The 22,153-nt window shown below is 51.5% G+C and overlaps 1 protein-coding gene across 1 annotated transcript in view; it reads right to left on the reverse strand.

Annotated features, from left to right (window-relative positions):
- Positions 1 to 21,495, reverse strand: part of LOC116430702 (uncharacterized) — a 29,728-nt gene extending 8,233 nt beyond the window's left edge. Inside the window, exon 1 of the mRNA XM_076372362.1 lies at positions 20,407 to 21,495. The gene's annotated coding sequence lies outside the window, so the exon portion shown is untranslated. The remainder of the gene's footprint in view (positions 1 to 20,406) is intronic.
- Between the last annotated feature and the right edge of the window lie 658 nt (positions 21,496 to 22,153).

Here is a 22,153-nt window from a genome sequence, read left to right on the forward strand (position 1 = left end):
CGGCGCGTGTACCACTAAAAATGGAGCGCGATCGTTGTCTCTTTCCTTCTTGGAGAGAGACGCGATTAATGGAAGCAAGGGAGCCACTGATACCTTCTAACGAACCGACAGCACGGATATTTTACACTGCCGAGGCAGAGAATCTCTCTCGGCTGGCACGTGCTATCTAACTTCATCAATGAATCATATATCATCGGTTCGCGGTGTGTCTTGCGAAAGGAGACCCTATCCTTGAACGGATCGGTTTGCATAATTTTCAGGGCCACAATAATTCGCGCACGTGCACGAAAACTGGTCCACTCAGCGTGTGACCCTTAAGCTACTTATCTTGCCGCTCGAGAGCTAAACTACCGCGACTTGCCTTCGATATCGTTTCCTTCGAGCGAATATTACGTTGACAGCGACCAGTTCAGAGCGTTATCAAACTCGTTGTTAAATTCAATACAATATCCGGCTGCGATAAACGCATTCGAGAGCAATTGGCTACACTCTTACCGCCGACCGAGCAATCAGCTTAAAGCGTGGCCGCCCGCGTGAAAGCGTGCGTCCCCCTGGTTCTTTTTATTGATTTCGCAATCGTGTCTTGTCCGACCGAATCGTGATCCATCTGGTTGTCCAATCGTATCATCGACAACGATTACAAGAAATTATGAGAAATTACGTGGCGCGCCGGTGACTGGGCGTCGCGCGAACTGAAACGCCTCGCCTTATCGGGCGTTGAAATCACCGGGTGAGCATTACTTATGCGCGCGTTAAAATCTCCGGCGTCGCTCGACCGTTACGCTCTCCGCGTGTCGTCGGGATTCGCGGCGGATTGCGAAAGTTTTCACGGTCCCCTGTGCATGTTGACCGAGCCCCTTGATAATGACGCCGACTGCCGCTAGTGACGGGTTATCGAGACTTCGAATCGCTTCGAGCATGTACGCGCGACGACAAATTCGAGTCGCTTCGAATATTTTGAAAATCTTCAATTCAAACCGATACTGAACTTCAATGTCTTTAAGTTTCAACTCCTTGCACTCGAGTGACTCTCACTCACCACCTGATATCATATAGTAAAACTATAAAATTCGATATTTAAATATTATACCTCGTACAACGCATCAATTTGGGAAATATTGAAGTAATAAACGATTTCTCTTCGAGTTAGTTTCACAAAATATCGTCTTAATCTCATCAGAAAATGTTCAAATATTTCCAGTGGAAAACTTCCGAGTGCGAAGAGTTAAACTTGAACTTTTGCAACAGAATCGGGTCGACTTTCACGACACTCGACTATTGGACAGGATCAAATCCTATTGGAAGCGATTCGAAATCTTACACTCCCGAAAGCAGCGAATCGTGTCGAAACCGGGATTCAGATGTCCATCGTAGACTGTCGTAGACCCGAGAAATCAAGGGGATCGTTTCGCGCGATCGTCGATCCAGTTACCGAAGAAGCTAATCCTCAGCTGGTCGTCCGGTTCCGACGAAAGAGAAATTCTCCCGCGGCGGCCGACGTTGACAGGGGGCCGACAGGTGAAGGGGAAACAGGGGAAAAAGGAGGAGTCGTCGTAGCCGCCGCGGAGGAGCAAGAACCCCGTCCCGAGCGTAAAAGGAGCAAAACCCGTGAAGCTCCTCCGCCGACAATAGTGAAAAGCGTTAATTGCGAGCGCGGGGAATGCGAAGACGACCGGGTTAGGCGGTGTCCGGCGGGAATTGAAAGTGTACAGGCGGTTTCAACTGTCTCGGCCCCGTATAACCGATGATCCGTAACAAACTGCGAACGACTCGCGAGTCGTTAACCGATCGTCGGCCGCAAAAAACCGCGATAAACCTCTCCTCCGCCCAGGTGGAAAAGTCGACTCCGCCGCTTGACAAACTGGTTCAATAACACCGTAGGTACCGTTTATCGCCGGAATCACCTGCAATAAACCAAGAAACGGTCCGGTGCTTCTTTCTCTTCCCTCTCCTTCACCGGCCGCGGAACAATATCGAGGAAAGCGATAGACAGCGCGTGTCATCCGTCTAGACGCGGCCGATCGAGTTCGATTTACATATCGTACTTTCCCCTGTTCCCCTTCGATGGTCGCGAAGAGGAGAAACTCGCGGCGAGCTGCTGATCAGATTTTTCAGGGGCTGCAACCGCGACGTAACGCGTCCACTTTAGATAGCGGGATCTAAAGCCGGGCGTACGTAGGAGAGTAAAAGTGTCTCGACTTCCTCTAGGTAGAATTTTTCGCGGGTAGATGTGCTCTCTCGTATAGTCGCTGGCAACGTGTCCACTCGCGAAACACGTTCCGCGAGAATTTTACTCTCGAACGGGTATTTAGCTTAAAATGCTGCGATTTCATTTTTCTACGTACGCGCGAAGCGTCCGTTAACAAGCTACTGAAATTAAAACTCTCACGACAGAAGACGTGGTAACGGCTCGATAGCAATTCTTGACTTTCTCTAACTAAAAAGAAGATAGTAAAGAAGTCGAAAGGCAACGCGTTGTCAAGAGAAACGAATGAAATCCCCGTAGGTTGATAACGTGTAAAGGGGTTAACGAGCCCGGCGAGCCGCGCGCCGTTCCCTCCGCAGATTTCCGGTAACTTAATCGCGGCCGCTCGCTTCTCGGAATTTCGTTTCCCTCGAGCGAGCCGAAGCTCGAGGCAGCGCGCCGGTTTATCTCCCGAAAGGTGGAGTTTCTCCGCGCGACTTCGTGAGTAATGTCCTCGGGAAACGGTAGCTGGTTCCGTGGAACGGCGGGCGAAATAAGAAGAAGGAAAGGCGGAGGCACGATCCTCGCGGACTGACATCTGTTACGTGAATCAACGAAGCCGCGCGCGCGCGCGCACCGGCGACGCTCGAGATCGGCCGAGATCCACGATCCAGTTTTCGGTTTCTAGAAAGTCGGGATGAGCCGGGCGTGGTTCGTCCCTCCTCCCCTCTTCGTCCTCCCTATCGTCCGCCTCTCTTTTCCTCTTTCACCCTTCGCTCGCCGTCGTCCTTGCCGCGGTATGATTTCTCTCCCGGCATTCACCTACACCGCCGCTCACCGACCATTTGCCCACATCCATTTGTTTCGCTTTATTAAAGAGATCCGCGACACTTCTGCGGCGTGACCACTCTCGCGAGTAATTTACGATCGGCCGGGAGTCGTCCGGAGTAAAATCGCGCGTGACGAAGCGTCGACAACGGTTCGCGTCGATCGAAGGGCGAGCACGGTTTTTCGGGAGAACGAGCGAATTTCTCAGGATTACAAATTCCGATTCACGTCGCTCGAGACGGTCGCCTCTGCTGGCTCCTTTTGATTCCCATTTCGCGCGTCCCCCACACGCCGATTTATTTATTTCGCTTCGAGAAACTGGTTCCCTATACGCCGGCGATTACATGATTCCCCAGCGAGAAACTTTTTTCGTCCGTGGATCGCGAGCCGCTTTCAGCGGCGAACTTTGCTTCTGTGCCCCGTGACAAACGCTGCTCATGTAACGCAGAAACGGCCCGCCACTTGTTACCGGAACGGACCATGTCCCTGGCCGGGTTGTCAGCGCGAACGCGCGCGGGCCCGGGAGGGGCGAGATTTCAATCGGTCGTTTCTTTCTCGCCGTGACGCAACTCCTTTCTTTTTTGATCGGCAGGAAGGAAAGAGAAAGAGCCGGGGGGAAAAGAAGGAACGGCGGCAACGGCGCGCGATATTCAGATTCAACGTTTAACGAGCCGTTTTATTGTTCGTCCGGGTACGGGGCGTCCATTACGCGGCGATCGCCAGCGAACAGAGACAATCCTGTCGACGGACGCTTCTTCTTGCGCAATTAACCCCTCTCCGTGTAATGAGGAGTAAAACTCGCGATAAAGGCTTCTAACTCGATTTAACGGAAAGTCGTTATTCGTCGCGCATGGATTGAAGCGATGAGCTTCCGTTGTTATTAACGTGTCCCGTCGAAAGTGAACGTGGGAATTCGTTTGCGTGCGTCGTATTCTCTTCGGGACGTTTCCAAAACGAGAAGCTTCTAAAGAGTATCTAAACTAAATTCGGAAAGATCTTTAAAGTATCGTCTGTTTCCGTGTAAAATTCCTTTCTTTTTCTATAGAACATGTGAAATGGTATTGTCACGAATTGTTGGAGTCTTGACAGTGAAATAAGTGTAGTTTCGAAGGAAATCGCGCAACAAGGGATTACACGAGCTGCACACCTTGCTGGGCCTCTTTAAGCACACCTTTATCCATCGCCTTTATCCATCCCTTTCGCCTCTTTTCTCGCGGCGTTTTTCTCGTAATTTTCGAACGATCTCGATAGCTACCCGGCAACCTGTCTTCCTTCAGCGCGATCGGCGCGGTGCCCGGCAGAGGACGCGAAAAAGAGGGAATGCAATGGAAGGAAAGACGCATCGATCCGTGTCCTTCCTCGTTACACCGGGCCTTACTCCGTATGAGGCACGATCGTTGTTTCCGATAAGGGGGCCAAGAGGTGCCGGCATTTAATTACGACGCGCGTTGCCTTAAGAACCGCCGTTGTCGGTGATAAACCGCGCGCGGGCCTCGCCGCTGAATTCATACGACGCGACGCGAAAATATCGCTCCACGTGTGCGTCGAGCGGTTTTCGGCCCCCGACAGCCGGCCCCGTCGCGTCCCTCCGCATCTCGTATCATCATCGCCGGGTAATTACCCTCGTGTACCAGCCACGTGACGGATATAATACCGTGAATTGGCTCGTTGACGTTCGCTCGTCGAACAGGTGACTCGAGGACGATGTCGATAGAGCCGGCGATCGACGAGTGAAACTCTACGGTTACTTCATGGGCGAACGTCAATGAGAAACTGTTCCTCATTGGTGTCATTAGTGCTGCTTCGATAATGAGTTACTGTCAACCTCTAATCGTGGAATCGATTCTTACGTTAGACACGAAATTGTATAATAGAGCTAGGAAGAGTGGAATGATAATTATAGAAACTTCCAATGCAGTTGAACGCTTCACAATCGAATTACGAAAGAATCCAAAGAAATAAACCGGTGATCAAACATCCGACAAAACGAGAAACACGCCTAGATATAGAAATCACAATTCCGAACCCCTCTCGAAAGTAGAACCATCCGCGAGACAAAACTGAAAGTGAACAGATAAGGATCAAACCACGTTACCCAAGTGAAAACCCAGTGAAATCGATTCGATCGGCCGGAGTTTCAAACTCCGATGGACTCTGTCAAAGGCGTTTTCCTTCCCTCGGCTAAGTGGATTACCGTCAGTGTTCATAATTAAAAGACAAAAGGGGACAGCGGATAAACAAAGCGAGAGGCGCACGGGAACGGCCGGTGAAAGGTGGCGAGGCGATGCACGCAGGATCACGGGGTTCGGTTCCAGCGGCGGCTTAATCGTTTTCGATGTTACTTTCATTCGGGCTGACAGGCGACACCGTTCATTATTCATCGGGGCCTGCGCGTTTCGCGGCGCTCGGTCACCCCGGCAGAATTAATTTGTCGACAAGCTTTCGGCCGAGCAGCGTACACGCGAAGCGGCGCGCGTGCATCGCCGATAATCCGACGATTATTATTTACGGCCGCTCTCGCGGCGGCAGAAAAACGCGCAGGCGTTTCCACGGGGATCCCGTTGTCGCCCACGCGACCCAACGGATCTGTCGCGCAACGAGCCGCCTCGCCGAAGGACCGATCGGATCGGTTCGCGTCGCGAGCGCCGGCGAAAGAGAAACGGAAGGAACGGGCGACAGGTAAAAGCGGCGGAAAGAACGATATCGTTCGGCGTCGCGTTCCGATCGTATCGCGGCAGCTCTCGATACCCTCGGCCACGTTAATGAGACGGGTCTCGAACGGGTACCGGAGTAGTTTCTTCTTTTCCGTGAAATACTAATTACGCTCCGCCGCTCCCGGGTAGACCTTAAATCGACGGATGAAAGACGGACGGAATGAATAGTCGCGACTAATCTACGAGCCTCGCAAATTGGTCCGCGCCGAGAAAGTGTTCCCCGCCTGGTAGAAACTGTCCGTCCCCTAGTTAGACACGCCTGAAACGGAGATTCTACTTTGCCGCGGTGCGCCGGGATACTGGTTGCGGTCGCCGCGATTCGCGGACGTGTTTCGCGCGATTTTCGTGTCGAACGTTCTACCGACTGCCGGAAGCGCGCCTTAAACGGCGCTTATAGTCGATACGCTTTGAAATTCTTGAGGGAACGTCGAGGCTACGATTCGAGTTTATTTGGGATTCACTAAAAATCTCGTTAATTTTGGATGAAGTTGAACGCGAAAGTGATTTATGGTTCTTACAGTAGGAAACATTGATTGTTACAATTATGTGACTCGGCGAAGCTAAGCCTTCGAGTTCGAAAGATTTTCCGATGATGGATGATATTCTTCGAGAATAATGAATATTTCACAGATTCCACGGATTAATGGATTATACGAAGCATAATATTAAATATAAGTTTTTACAGTTTCGCTACGGTGAGTCAAACGGTGAACGAGAGTCGTCTATCATGTGTTAAGGCTTAACTCGTCATTATCTCGATGGACGGCTATAACCGCGCTTTCAGCAGAAACGGATGAGATTAGAGGATTTTCCAATCGACACGGAGATTGGATACCGTAGTTTACGCGTCGAGTTAGCGTTTGATGGAGAGACTCGGCCGGACGACGAAAGGGGAAGTGATTTCCATCGTTTATTGTTCCATTTCCTTGGAAACGCATCCGCGCCGCGCTTCGCTAGCCTTATCGGTCGCCGAGCCGATCTCTCCGTTCGGATCGCGATGAATGGATTGAGAAGGCTCTCCTGACTGGCTTCCGGTACTTTTACAGACACTCTGACCCTAATAAGCGCTGCCTATTAGGATCGGAGGAAGACAATGCTGTCAGCGATGACTGCAATGCCGGCCTCCGAGGAAGCAACGTATCATCCGTGATTCCTCCGTCTGTCTGGGACATCCTCCCGATAATGGCTTCGCGTCTTTCAACGACAAACCGTTTCGCAGTCGTCGGGCGCGAATCTGCGTTAAGAAACTTTTTAACGCTTCACGTACCGCCGGTTATCTAACAGTCCCTTAAAAACGTAGTAACGATCCCTCCGATAAAAATCCCCGATAATAGATGGGTTATTCCCCGAGCGACGTAATTCGGTAATTTCTCTCTAGATTACGGTCGACAAAAAGCGAAAAATTATGAAGTTCTCGTTCCAAGTATTAAGAAACCAACCGAGCGGCTCGCTCGAGTGAAACCGAGTCGCGCGGCGCGAGGAAAGAAAAACACGCGAGGTTTCCCGTACCGGGAAATTTCACCGATCGTTCGCATGAATTCGAAATAGTTTCCGCGACGACCGAGGGACGGGGAAAAGAATTCGCCGGCCGGGATCCGCGAGGAGCAGGGATTGCGACGGATTAAGGATTTCCCATCCAGCGCGGCGATCCGCAAGAATTTCAGGCGAGCTGCGTCGGGCATGTTCCAGCGGACGTGTCCCCGGCATGGGATAACATTCGGTAGTTTTCTCTACGGCCAGCCGCATGATTTAGATAAACGGCCACCAGTTCCAGGCGTTTCCTTATGAAACCTAAACTATCGGCGTCGCGCCGCTGGAATTTCGCTCGATACTCTCACCGCGAGGCGGGCGTGAATTCCGCTCGGTTGCACGTGAAGCCGACGCGAAACGACCGCGGAGAAGCCGTGCAAAGAATTCAGGATGGCATTATCGCGAAATTGAACAATATTAGTTCGTCTCTGAGGCCTCGTTTACGGGATCATTAGATCGAAACGCTCGAGGCCGCGGCAGTATTTGATGGAAGTAGAAAGGGTAAACCATGAGCTGGCGACTCCTATACAATCTTTACGAAACCAACTTAAATCGCTATTATCGAATTAACACTAGAACTACCGATCGCTTAACCCTAATCGGACCGCGACGCGACTTTGAGTCACATTTGAACTTTTCACTTAAATATTGCATTTCCAAAAGTTTCCTTGGGCTTCTGCATTAAATTCACAATCGACACGAATAAAATGAGTAATCGTAAATTTGGAGTTAGTCATTATATGAAAATTAACGCTTTTCAAATTAATCTGAAGTTAATCAAGGAACACGTGATACGAGTAGGGTTAAACTGACTTTGACCAAGTTCTTTATAAAATCCATAAGCGCGCGTTTACTAAGATTTCAATTGAGTTGTATTTCAATTTTGCTATTACTGAATTCCGTTAATTTTTCCTAGAAGTATCAGTCCCTTTTCAGTAATTGTAAAAGAAGAAATCGGAAGTAAGTCATTTTGACCCATCTGGCAGTTCTAGTAAATAAATCTTAAAATAAATCTTAATTTTCGACCTCATGTATAAGAAAAGGTTTCTAGAAAATTCCTGATTTTCATCGCTCGTTTCATATATTCCAGCGAGTACTATACATATAATTCTATATAATACTATAAATTAATTCGAATAAACCAGTAACTATTTTATCTCTACCACTTTCAACACGATCCGCCCAAGAAACGAGCGGATCGGTTCAAACAGGATACCGAGGACGATTCGCCGACAAGTGGAACGGTCCGCGAGCGTTTTCCGGCTGCGGAGATAATGCCGCGATTAGGAAGACAATCGCGACGGATCCTAAACGCTTTCCCGGCGGAGTCGCCTAGTTTCCAGCGGCGCGTTAATCGCCTGAAATTCGTCAAATATTTCCACCGTCTACCGGAAGAAGATTATGCCATTTATAGACCGGCTTAGATCGAGGTGGCCCGACAATGCTCCCCGGCTGAGAATTTTTCTCACGAGCAGCGCAACGCGTTTAGGCCCCATCTGGCAACGGTAACAGCCATTTGTCTGCAAATTATGCGATAAAAGGAGCCAACCGGCCGGACGAAGACAAGCGAGGAAGAGGCTCGCGCGGAAGGAATGGGAAAAGAAAGTGAGCGCTTCGTTCTCGCCGGGAGAGCCCTAGCCGGCCGCCGCCTCGAGGACTTCCTCCGAGGCGCGCGAGAAATTATCGCGATTACCGCGAGCGGGATTTAACGAACCGAACGCGCGTGCGTTGGTCGTGACCTCACCGGGAAAAGATTTTTCCCGTGTACGGCTCGCGCTGAATAATCCCAGGGCTCCGTGCTCCATCGGGGCTCGATCACGGCTAACCATTGTCCGATCGTTGTCGAACGACAATGCCCGAACGCGGTAGCCGCGAGTCACCTCGCTCCGAAATAATATTCCCGATCCCGGATCGAACGATTCCGTGATAACGAAACATTGCGTCTCTCGGTAGGTGAACCCAAAGGTCTCGAGAGAAAGGCGCGGCGAACGAAGGGAGGCCGCCGGTTGGAACAAAGACATCAAACGGTACGCTCCGCCGTTAGACACGGCGACCGAGCGGGTCATTTTCTCCGGTTTCTAGGGGAGAGGCTGGAAAATGCCCGCTGGCGGACGTCCGAGTTTGCGAAACGCGGCGGACCCACCGCGGTTCGACACGGGCCCGGTTCAACCGCTTGAATACCGTGGTCGGAGCAGTTCGAGAGGCTTTCGGGAGTAATTGGACGCCGTATGCAATAGGAAAGTTACTCGGCCGTTTCGTCAGCGTTGCAGTTGGGTTCGCTGGGGGTCAAACACGCACTGATTTCGGTGTGGGTCTAATAGCGACACGATTTCGTCTAAACTCGATTCTGTCCTTTGATCGTCTATTCGGATGGAACGGTGTGACTTTCTTATTGGACTCGCTCCGGGATTAACGATTTGACTGCCACGTCACTCGAATTCGGGTGACACCGTGCATTACATACGCTTGAACATTAATTTTCATGGTGACGCAACGATCGAAGAGAATTTCGTCGCATGCACGAGATACAAGAAGGATAGCGCGATCGTTACGGGGAACCTTGACTTTCCAGTGTATGTTTTATTAAGCAAACTGTTCCAACTGCACGAGTTTTGACATGCTCGCTCGACAGTCGACGTGTTAAACGGTTACAGCCACTCGAGCTGTGAAAGCGCCGCGGCTACCGTTCGGTTGAATATCCTCCGCGAGTCGCAATCGGCGCGACCATGTTTTCACCGTTTCAACAAGATCGCGGTATCGGGATCGTTATCGTGTTGCCGAAATCGATTAACAAGGATCCACGGGAACTCTCTCCGCGCGGGGAAGCGTGGGGCGTCGAGCCGAGCTGAAATCCGAAGCGACAGGACGGGACTCGGCGGAACACTGCATCCTACGCGGTCGTTTTTGCGATTCGTTTGAAAGTGCGCCTGGATGCTTGCTCGCGCCGCGATATGCGCCACTTTTTTTGCGAACTAATAAACTCGGCGAGCGATCGAGCGAGAGCAATCGCGGAGGAAAGTTATCGGTCCGGCTCGTTTCGATTTCAAAATGAGCCGATAATGGAGCGGTTTCGCTTTCAGCTGTTACGTCGCGGCTCCCTCGGAGACGTTCCCCGGTCGTTTCTTTCCCTGTTTCGCTGCTTCTTTTTCGCGCAGAGCCGACCGAGGGAGCTGATTAGCGATGCAAATGTCACGATCTAAGAGCGTGTAACCGCGTAGGACGCCGGACACCGCGTGGTAGGGGGTTCCGGATCATTTCGCGGCGCATTCCTAGACACGCGGGACCGTAACCGAGCCTCGCCGAATCGGTTGCGCAAGCGGACGATTTCGCGGCGAGGGCAACGAAAATTGGCGACGCGAGAGACAACCGTATCCCCGGCGCTAATAGGCGATTGTGATTTAAAAGGAGTGAAACCCCGCCGGCAGATGGGAAAACGAGCGATCGAGCGACAGGCCTAGAAAATGGCGGGTAACGCCCGTGAACGGCGCACCGCGCCGCGCCGCGAGATCGATGACCGGCTGTAATTCAATTCGACGTATTAGAAAGCGTCTCTTAATTAATGCATCCCCTCGATATTAGCGGCGGCCCGCGAATGATAGATCCAGTTCAATAAACCTCCTCCGAGCTTTGATTAATTACGATCGCTCCGAACGTGACCCGTTGCCGGCCACTAGATCATTGAGACACGAACTGCCTACCGCCACGCTGTAAATCAATGGTCCCGCGAATCGAAATTCAGTCGGTTGGGAAACCTCGCGCTTCTGTAACTCCGTTTCGACGGCGACCGGAGAGAAAGAGGGAAAACGGCGGTGGGCTTTCAATCATCTCCAACGTGAATTTGTAATTCGAAACTCGAATCGTTCGGGTTGTTAATACTTACCGGAATCGATTAATCGTGCCGCGTTCGGGAAGGTTTTATTTGAAATTTCATTTTCGATAGCCGGGATTGATTCGAACGCGGTGCATGATGTATTGCGGGGTCCAGAAGTGAAACTTCTAACCCGACGAACGGAATTCGCCGTTTGCCTCGCGTGCGTTTTTCGTAAGCATTCCCGGCTCGCTCGGAGAAAAGAAGACAACGCAGGGCCAGAGAGGAATGCTCGATGATTTTGACCCGTGCCGCGCGTGAATATTTCATGAGTTAAACGGTCGATGTCGTTCCACGCCGCGCTGGAAGCCAGGAGATCGAGGGTTGATCGTCGCGCTCGACCGTAGATAACGAGACGAGTCCGCGGTAGGGGAGCAGGGGAACGGTGGCGAAGGGACGGGGAGGAAGGAACAGAAAAGGGAATAAGGTCAATCGCTGAGCGGCGAGCGGACTCGTTCGGGAAAATTCATGAAAATCTATTCCTGATTTCGGGGTCGATCGCCGTATATATGTATCCGTGGACGGAATTGAGGGTCTGCTCGGAATACGCGAGATCATCGACTTTCCGCGAAGTGACGCGACCGGTGTACCGTTTCGTCGCTCCTTTCAGCCGCCTTTGACGATGTCGTAACGCGATTCGACGATCGACGATAATCGCCCTCGACTGTTCGCGGAAACTGCGTTCGGCGCGGCCGGGAACGCGATCTCCGTGTTTTCCGCGGGAAAAGTGGACGGCGCGACGCAGTTCGCACTTTTTGCTCTGCGTTACATCAATATTATATTGTACAACTATTAATAACACTATCCACCGTCCCACGTTTCTCCAATGTGTTAATTTCACCGTTCATACGCGTTCCGCGCGTAATTCACCAGCTCTCGATATCGACTTTCAGAAACGAAATTTTCGCGTTCGAGTATCGGAAGTCTATCCACTGGATCAGATTTCACTTTACGATTCGTATCACTGTCGTTGACTGTCCATTGTACTGTAGAAATCGTTATTATTATTCCACTGTTTACGTTACCTTTTTCTGTGTCAAAGGACATCGGCCGACCGAGTTTCGACCGTATAAACGGAGAAATAAATCGGTGATTCCTGAAAAACCGGGAACCGCGCGTCAGTCCGTGTGTCTCGGCCAGGGGGAAAAGGGGGCCGGATGTTCCACGAAGCGCCAGGAACCTCTATTAGCCGCGCCCAAATTGCCCCGGCTCCTGCGCGTCCTTCCAAGGCCATCGGTAGCCGATCATTTGCGGAACAAGCGTAAATGAGGGGAATCTAGCGGCGATTCCCGGAACCGAAGGAAACTGGACCGCATCTCGTACGATCTTTTTTGTTCGCGCGATGATTCCTTCATCCGTTCGCCTGTATTTCGCTGCGCTGCTCGTGTTTTCCTCGCGGCGAGAGGATAAAATGGTCTGTCGAGGCGAGCCGATCCCTCGATCCCGTCGCCGCGTTTACGTAATCCCCGCTGCCGTCAAATTTTACTGTCAAATGACAGACGCTGGAGAGAAAGAGAGGCTGGCAACCTAATTTCGCGTCGAATTCTTCGGCTGCCGAGGATGATTCCGAATCGAGATCGGTGTCGCGATCCTTCGATCGGAAAGAAACACGAATGGCCAAGATCCATAGATAACGTTAATATCTTACGACCCGAAATACTTTTAGTTTGACATTCGACAATTCCTATTAATGTTATCCGATCTAATTAGAATCTAACACGTCGCTCTTCTACTTTATTAAAGGACCTCCGAGAATAACTAAACTTACATACGATACATCTATATATAATAACTTTGTATGTTCTTTATATACAACAGCTACACCAGAAAGCTACAAAATAGTCAACGGCATAAAATTAATTGTCTTCAGTCTGTCCCGAGCAAACCTTCGATGGAACCGTACGAATCATAACGCAGGTGCACAGTTACGTTGCGAGTCGGAATCGGTTCGTTCGAATGGGAATCGACCAGCGATCGTAAACGTTCGATCGAGCACGGTTTCGAGTCATCTTTATCCTCCGGATTTGGCTTTGCATGATTAATCGTAACGGTCTGAATCGAGCGACGAACGATACGCGGCGAGAACAATAAAAGGGTACAAAGAGTCCGCGACGCGCCGCGCCGCGCCGCGCCGTTCGCCCGTAAACGCTAGTCGGAAAGGCGAATTCTCTCGCACGTTCAATTGCCCTGTGTCGAAACGGTTATCACTTCGCATTATCTCGGTCGTTCGAGCCGTTCACCGGGAATGTCCTGGCGCAGGAACCGATAAACCGATCACCGCTCCGAGGAATCGTAACTCAACCGACGGCTCGTTAACCGGGCATTAAAATCGCTCCTGACGTCCCCGAGTAATGAAATTAATATAGACGCGGTGTAACAAGCGGTCACGAAATGTTACGGCACGCCTTTCAATTAATTACGTATCGGCCGATTATTGCTGGGTGGAGGTACTTTCACGGGAACTTCGGGACGGCTTTTCGGTCGCGCCACGAAATCCATCTGTCGCGCGAAACGCCGTTGCTGGATAAGCCTGCCGCCACGTTCAATGATTATTCGAACGAACTAAAGATACGAGGAATAATGCGAATTCGCATTCAACGGTGACTAATTAAACTGTCCGAATTTTTTGAATTTTAAGACTAACAGTTAACCCTTTGTAGTCGAGGCAACAGTTTCATGTGGGAAAATTATAAAATTGTATATTCGGTATATCAGTTTGGATAATGTAATTAGACGTGAAGCGTTGAAGTAAAATAATTATCCGTTGATTCGCGTGTTGTTTCTGTTTAATATGATTAATAGGGTTTTAGTTTAGCAGGAAAAATATTCGAATGCTAAGGGTCGAGTTATTCATTGGGTACGTGATTTAATGACGGTTTTCTACTTTTACTAAGTGGAGTCGGTTACTCTGGCAATCGACTATATGCTTGATCGGCCGACACCAAGCGCACCGATCAAATGACAGGTTTTGAAATGTGATTTACAATTCTGCGTGTTCTCTCGTTCAACTTCACATCATTTCCTATATTCTCCGATCAATTAGTTTCTCAATTTTCGTCTTTCTCTTTGTTTCCGTTCGCACTAAGGAAAATGTGTGACTTGTTTACCTTTATTTTCGAACAGTTACGGAAAGACAAAGTGCCGACAAAATGGCGGTATATTCAGAGTTTACCCGGCCGAGCGTAGACACTTTACGGAGATCAAACCTTCATGTTTGCAATACCATGTTGTAAACAGATGATTTAACAACTCAAACAGCAAGCAATAGGTACAAAGTTTCCTAATTCTCTACTGTTCAACCGATTGCCGCAAACGATGACTATAGCCGTCCATTTTGCGCACCGTACTAATACATTTATTTGTTTATTCCTCGGTAAGACATTAAACAGTCTAGATAACAGGTAAGGCGATTTTGTGTACGATTCTTCACGACCTGAACAACTCAAAACAAACAATCAATCAAGACACTGTATTTCTGGGCACGATTTTAAACATTCATCATCTAACTCAGAATCCGCAGAAGGTTTCGTGTACTTTAACCAATTTTCGTCCGCAGAGGGTTAAAACACGCATCCAATTCGTCGGGACAACGCGATCGACGCGACCGCGGCCTAAAAGAAGCGGCGCGCGAGATATCGGTCGACTCCGCCGCGTTTCGCGTTCATTACTCGCGTTACAGCCGCCTCGATTAAACCTCCTTACGTCACGAATGTAAACCGTGGCCTCAAATTTAATCCGGCGAAGTAGTCGCTCGCGTCTCGGGGATTGTTCTCCGGCCGATCGACCAAGGACGGGATCCTCGATCGCGCGCCGATCGATCGGTTCCACTTGAACCGATCCGATCGGATTGCTCGTCTTCCCCACGACTTTCGTTGCGAGGGCTCTCGTTTCTTGCGCCGACAGTAAATCAACCGGCGCGAAAAAATTGCACGGGCCCGCTAATGTCGCCGGATCGCGGCCCCCGCTCGTAAAAATGTCAGCTGGCCGGCCGGCAACGGTCCGCCGACGAATCACGCGGCTCGGAAACCTTTTAACCGCAATTACCGCCCTTTTCTCTCTTTTTCGGTCGTTGACGCGTCGTTCGTTGAAGATTAACACGTTAACGCGGCTGGGTAATGATCGGAGGTGCTGCTTGAAAGGACGAATTGCACAGTTAACTCTTTGGGGTCAGGTGGGTTAGAAACTGTCTGCCCTTTGCTTAGCTTCTTATGCATACTGGGATATATTTCAACCTCGAAAAGCTGTAGTTACCGATAGTCGTACAGTTTAATATTTTAAGGTTTCTCATCCAGTTGGCAATGTTATGAATGAAGTAAATGCGTAAATAAGAAAGCAAAAATGTATATACGTCAAAACGCGTTATTAAGTTGTCGAGACTGTTGTGATTCAGGTTGGCGAACTGTGTGCTGTGGTGAACTCTGTGTAGCTTTGTTTCCTTGTTTAAGATCGCGCGCCTCAGAGTTAAATCGGACACTGGAACATTGTCTCGATGATGAACCATTCGAGAAACTAGAGTGTTGTTCCGGGTGTTTATAACATTGTCTCAGGACCTGGTATCATGGTAGTTAGAGGGTCGTGGAATGTAGCTTTCAGACGTACAATGTTCGTCATCTGCTTTGTGCTAGCCTGATTTATGGCAGGGACGGGATTACAACATTAACAGCGTTAATCCGAGACCTGACCGACAGACCCTTTCAGAAATCGAATTTAGATTTTCCGTCGCGTTGAAAGGCGTCCCTGCCATAAACCAGGCTAACTTTCACGCAGCGGCAGGGGTTATGCGTGGACACATGCATTCGCAAATGGGCCCGAGGTACGGGACGTCTCGCCGTTCCCGGATTTCGAAGGCTTTTCTCGTAAAACACCAGTCGATTTCTTGTACCCGCTGCTCGGTCGTTTTTTCCCTAACGATCCAGGAAGAGGATGAAATCCATTTCCTCAGGGATGCAAGAATCCCGGCGAGACGAGTTGGAACGGGCAACAAAAACGCCACGTTACCTTCCGACTCTCGGCGAGCGGACTGCAATATGCTTGATTTTCAGGATTTCAACTGCACGCACTGTGCAGCTGCGAACGGTTCGACGGGAACCGACGCGTCCGAATAGACTTGTTAGCGGAAAACGGCTCGGTTCTCGGAAAAACAGGTCGACGGATTTCGAGATAATCCCACCGCGAGCCTGTGTAATTCGTTAAGTACAGTATCACCTCGGCAATTAAAGTATTTCTCCGGGGATTATAGTATTTTATTAAGAGCCGATTGCTCCGGCGACTGTATTGCCTTATAATTACGATATCACGCTGTGCCCACTATTGCCTTAGGGATTACGGGCCGGAGTTCGACGAATAACAGAGAAATCGAAATCGCGCCGAACCGGACCTAACTTGTTAATACCGAACTGGAGGTGGATATCTCGGCGAGATTTAAGTTTAAACGGCTCGTTCGTGAGCCATACCGAGCGGAGATGGTCCCGGAACTCGCCGGCGCGACGGCTGATCCCCGGCAGAAGCGAGGAATCGAATTTTTCCGCGGCCGGCGTGGGCGAGCGTGTGCGCGTCGCTTGTCTACGATAGGTGGGGTTCCCGGCGACGGCAATGAGCTTAACAATGGCATTGCGATACTGCTCGAATTTAATTTGAAAGCAGCGTGGCCCATTGTACCGCGCGTACACGCGGACGTATAAATAGACGTGGCTCGGTGCGCGCGTGCCCACGCAACCCAGGCCTTTATGCCACCGAGGGATCCGCGTCTCACCTCGGCGTCGAGTCGAATTTGCATTTACAACCGCGAGAGCGTCTTCTGGAAAAAAGAACGTATAAATTCTCGTTAAACGCGATTCTACGAGCGGGCTCAGCCGCCTCGCTCGCCCCGCGCGATGGACCGTCCTCGGCGCGCTCGATCGCCGCTTCCATATTGCCGCGACCGTCGAATCGGACAGCAACGACCGTGGACTTTTCGGTGTGCCGGATGTCGATCGAGGATCGATAGACGAATGCGGTGGAAGGCTATTCTTTAGCTGCGTCCATTTTGATCTAGACTCTGGGATCCTTTGTCCTGTTTTAGGGTTATAGTTCGTTGAAGTTGTGCCAGGTCTTTCCAACACCATTGTTTTGAAACGTCTTTTGGCATTATTGTTTGAAGAATTATTGGATCACTTTGCTGAGGATAATTGAGAAGTCCTCTACGGTTGATTATCGAGTTTTAGATGACCGTGTTACGGAAGGGGAGAAGTTAGTAACGTTTCAAAGGGATGCATCTAGGGAAACGAACGATTAAAAGATCGAAATGCGCATCGATATCAGTGTAATCGTCGGGCTACTACGATCAACGTAGATCCAGAGAGAAACGACAGATCAAAACATCGAGCAAACGCGTCGACGAGGGACTTCAAAGGAGCCGTTCGTAGACGTCGGTGTCGTTCGGGAACCATTTTACTACCGTTTGCGCCAGTCCACGGAGCAGAGGACATTGTTCGAACCTCTGGGAGTCTCTCATGATTGTCGTTGCCTTTCCATTCTCGTAACGGCACGCGGTCGTATTCAAATAACGTGACGGCACACCGTTCACGCATCGCGCGATCGTTGGGCAATCGGCGAAAAATGGAAAAAAACCCGAAGGGGGAAAAAAAGGAGGGAAGCGATCCGTCGCCGTTCGCGCAACCCGTTGCCCTACTCGACGACCGTTCGGTCGTGTCCGATTCGACGCGCGTTACTCGACGATCACCGGCCTCCCTCAAAACCGAGTAACGCGACCGATAACGGAAACGAACGATCGCGAGCGGACTTGCCGAATCTCTAGCAGAATCTAACGATCGATGGACAACGCCGAGGAGAGCTTTCTCGCTTACCGATAAACCGGCCGCTTTCTTTCCGCGCCGCCCTCGATCTCCGGCTGCTTATCGGCGAGCGGCGCGGCGCGCGCGTTAATTGTAAATACGAGGCGAATCCGAGGGAAAAGAAAAAGGTCGAACAAAAAATATCGCGTGGTTCGCCGGTGAATTATTACCGGAGATAGTGGGGGCACGCGGACGAGCGCGCGTCGCGAGGAATCGGTTAACGGGCGAGATCGATGGCGACCGTTGCGGGCGGCCGTCCGGGCAGCAGGAGAAAGAAAGAAACGCGAAGCAACCGGCGCGGAGCGATGGCGAACGAGGGAAACGTGGTCCGTATTGGTCCCGCGCGACCGTTAACGGTGTTGTCGGTCTATTTCGATCGGCGTGGCCCCTACAACAAAAAACGCGGCGCCTCGCCTCGCCTCGCCTCGACTCGCCTCGCCTCGGCTCGGCCGCTTCGCTTACCTGTTATCAATTAACTGTTAACGTTCGGCTGCACCCTCGGACACCCGGTAACCGTCTGACTGCCTGCCTGACTGCGTGCACTATCGAACCGGCCTGTTCCACTATGAATAATGTATCTCGGTTCGGGGAATTCGTGGCATTTAATCATTGGATCGTTAAGAGCGGACGGACGACCGACTTGCCGAGATTTATGCGGCACCCACGAATATTCCTGCGAGGCCATGAGAATCTTCCGACGATCGCTCTCTTCCGAGGTTCGCGCGCGCGAGCCGCGCCGCTTTCCTCCGATCTATCGGATACGCGCGTTTCTACCGACAATGTATCTCGCTCCTAAATCGTTCGAGGTCTTCTGACATTCCCAAGGAACGGTTATGTAAGGCAGAAATTTGTATAGAGACGAGGGATGACGATTGTATACGAAATCGAAGCTTGCGTTGGGGATGATACGGTTTTAGCAGACGTATCGCTGATCGGAAAACCGGATGGAAATCTCGAGGAATTGTTTTATAGACGTTTGTGTATAGATCGATGTAAAATGTAGCGAACCATTACAAGTAATCCTAATGGAGAAACGTTTGTCCAGTGATCCTGTTTATGAATGAAGTCTTGCGTCACGGATGAAACGGTTTTAGTAAGCTCCCCGCGATCTCCGCGCGTTCTAGCGAAACCGTATTGAAAGTCTCGTTAGAAATCGGTGATCCTGTGTAAGGGCGACGTGAAATTTTGCGTCGGGGATGAAACGGTTTCGGGAAACTCCGTGGGGATCGCGAATAATCGGGCAAAGTTCGGGCGAATGGAAAGTTCAGTGGAAATAGCTGCGCGCGGGAAATAAAAGTTCGCCACCTACAAATAGCGGGAAAGGTTTTCGCGTGTCTGGCATAACCGATCACCTTGCGCGGGGTTATCTCGGCGTTCTCGGGTCCCTCGAATGGGCGCAGTTCCTCGGCTCGGTCTGGAGGCGCGTAAATTTATGAACGAGGAAACGCCGGGAACCAGCGCCGTGGAACATAGCTTTCGCGGTGTCTCGTTCCCCGGCCGGCAGAACGAACTGTTCGGTGATATAAGGACGAGCGTGGGCGACGCTCAACTTTTCAAGCGTCGGAATCGCGGCGCGGCGACTTCGGAACTGGTTCCGAGCGAATTAGACGCCGCGGAGGCCGCGGGCGAACGAGACGCGTCGCTCGTCGCTCGTCCGTTACGGAAAATGATCCTGCGGATCCATTCGTCATCCGACCGTTTATCACCGCGTTCCTCGAATCGATGAATCGATCTTTCCTCATAACACCGGCTAAATTATCCGTTCCGCGATCACGGATAAGGTATTTCGCGATTATTCTTCGCTGCATCGCGATACTCCAATTCGTCTCGACGTCAGACATTTCGTTTCCCCGTTTCGAACTTCCCAATAATTTTTCTGTGTATTTCAACCCTCGCGAACGTGATTCTGTTGAATACGCGTCCTTCTCACTAATTTCCTAGCTATTTTTCTAAAGTTACTTCCGCGAAGATTAATTCATAGTAAACAGTTGCGAGGGTCAAGATTTCGCGATTTCCTCCTACACGGAAACTCGATCGTCTCGATCGATTTCAAGGTTCCTTGGTGCCAAATTGATCAGTGTCGCACATCTATCTTCTCGATTCGAATATTCTAATAGTTACTGTACATTCGTTCGAGTGGTCCGATCGAAAAACCGACGAACGAGACGAAGAGGACGAACGAGACGAATAAGACGCGAGATCCCGCGATTCCCTCGTACGCGCGGGACGAAATGTCTCAATCGGTCTCAAGCTCCCGCGCTTTCTTGGCCGCCGACAGTAGATTCGCGCGGAGGTGCTCGGTGCGGCGAGCTGGGACCGCGATCGGGCGGCTTCATAAATATTCAGAGGCGCCGGTCGAGGCAGTAACGCGCGCGGGCCCTCGCCGCGGGAAGGGAACGGGACCAGGACCGGGATCGGGAGCGTCGGACTAAAAAGAAATCGGCTTACCTTATGCGTCATTCCACGACCTTGAAGCCGGGGGTTGCTGGCTGCGGCGCACTTCCGGCGAACGGTTTCTCACTTTTTCCCCACCGGCGGATCCCCTCTTCCTCGTTCTCGGTGTTCCTCCTACCGCGTCTTCCTCTCTCCGCTTTATCTCGTACGTCACGCGCGATGTTCGCGTATCATGCGATCGATACCAGTTCACCACCGATCCGCGTACCGGAGAGGAAAGAACAGAGAGACAGAGGGGAACAGAGCGTGGAGGAGACAGAGAAGAAAGAGCACTCTTACATCAACGAACCATCAAAATAAAAAAAAAATAATAATAAAAAGAACACTGAGATCCCCAAGCACTCGAGCACTCTCTTCGTTCCTCTTCTTTCATCGACCTCCTCGATTGTGCGTCTACGTGCTATCCAGATCGAAACGTCCGATCGAACATCCTGGCTGCGTTTCTCGCGGGTGGTGCGTGCGTGTGTGCACCTCGTGGCGACCACGTGGTGGTTCGGCCGACAGATCGCGGCGACACGACTCTCCCTCAGCTCCCGTGTGCGCTCGGTTCGCGCGGCAAGTGTCCTCCGACTGCACAGAGATCGTCCACGTTTATCACTGAACCGAACGCTCGTTTCCGACGTGACAGCGTAGCGTATCCTTCGCTCGGCTCCCCTTCTATCGTCCTGACTAGAGATGGGCTCTCTCGCTGCTCGCAGGACCTGGTCCCGCCAGTGGGAACGTCGACGACACGCTGTTAGGCTCCTTTGTCGCCGGTTATCCCGTAGAACCCAAGCGCGATTGCGTTACGGTTCGCGTCGTATCCTGTCTCCGGATGACTGATCGGCAGCCGCTGTCGCGACGGCAGTCTGATTCACGCGTGAAGTGGTCGTCTCGCGTGTTGTCAACAGGACAGCCGAGTCCTGACTGCTGGCTACACCTCAGGCGCCTCTCGACTGGCTAGCGCGGTGTATCGGAAGGAGTCAACCACGTTGCTGAGCACCGTCCGGCGATCGTTTGGTGCCTCGTTGTCCAGGTCCTCTCTCGAGGCGTGTGATATCCCCCCTCTCGTCAGGCCACCTCGTGGACGAAGCGGAATATCAGCGAGCGCTCTGGCGGAGATTCGTGAGACGCGACTCGCCGCTAGTCGGGGCTCGCCCGGCCAGCGGGTACATGAGGGGAGGGGGGAATCCAGGTGAGGCGAGGCAAGGCGAGGCGCGGCGACGTGAAACTGTACGGTGGTGAGTAAACGGAGCCGCCGCGCGTGTATCGGTGAGCAATGCTGCGTCGCGCGGCCGCCGTCGTCGCGGCGGAGGAGGGATCGGCCGACGGAGAAAAAGCTGATTGGGGGGAAGAGTGAAAGAGATGAAAGTAGATCACGAGCGACGCGGACGGAGGGAGGGAAAGATAGACGGACGGATTAAAGAAAGAGAGAGAGAGAGAGAGAGGGTAATATCAACCGAATGGAAGGGGATCGCGTTGGTGTGACAGAAGGGGATAGAAGGGAGGAACGAGAGACGAGCGTCGAGAGATTCAGAGAACGCACACACCGAGAGAAGGGTGCCCCGTGGACTGGGCGGGGAGACTGAACCCGTAGGTTGCGGCGGGTACGTTGGTAAGTAGGTAGGTAGGTAGGTAGGTGAACCACGAGGAGCACACGGTGGAAGTTCGCCTGTGTCGCTCCGTGGCTGGGTGGATCGCGCGTCCGTACGCTCCGGGTAGGAAGGTGTGCGGCCTGGCGTGGCGCGGCGTCGGGATAGCG

This window comes from Nomia melanderi, chromosome 11, assembly GCF_051020985.1.
Source record: "Nomia melanderi isolate GNS246 chromosome 11, iyNomMela1, whole genome shotgun sequence".
Classification (NCBI taxonomy): Eukaryota; Metazoa; Arthropoda; class Insecta; order Hymenoptera; family Halictidae; genus Nomia; species Nomia melanderi.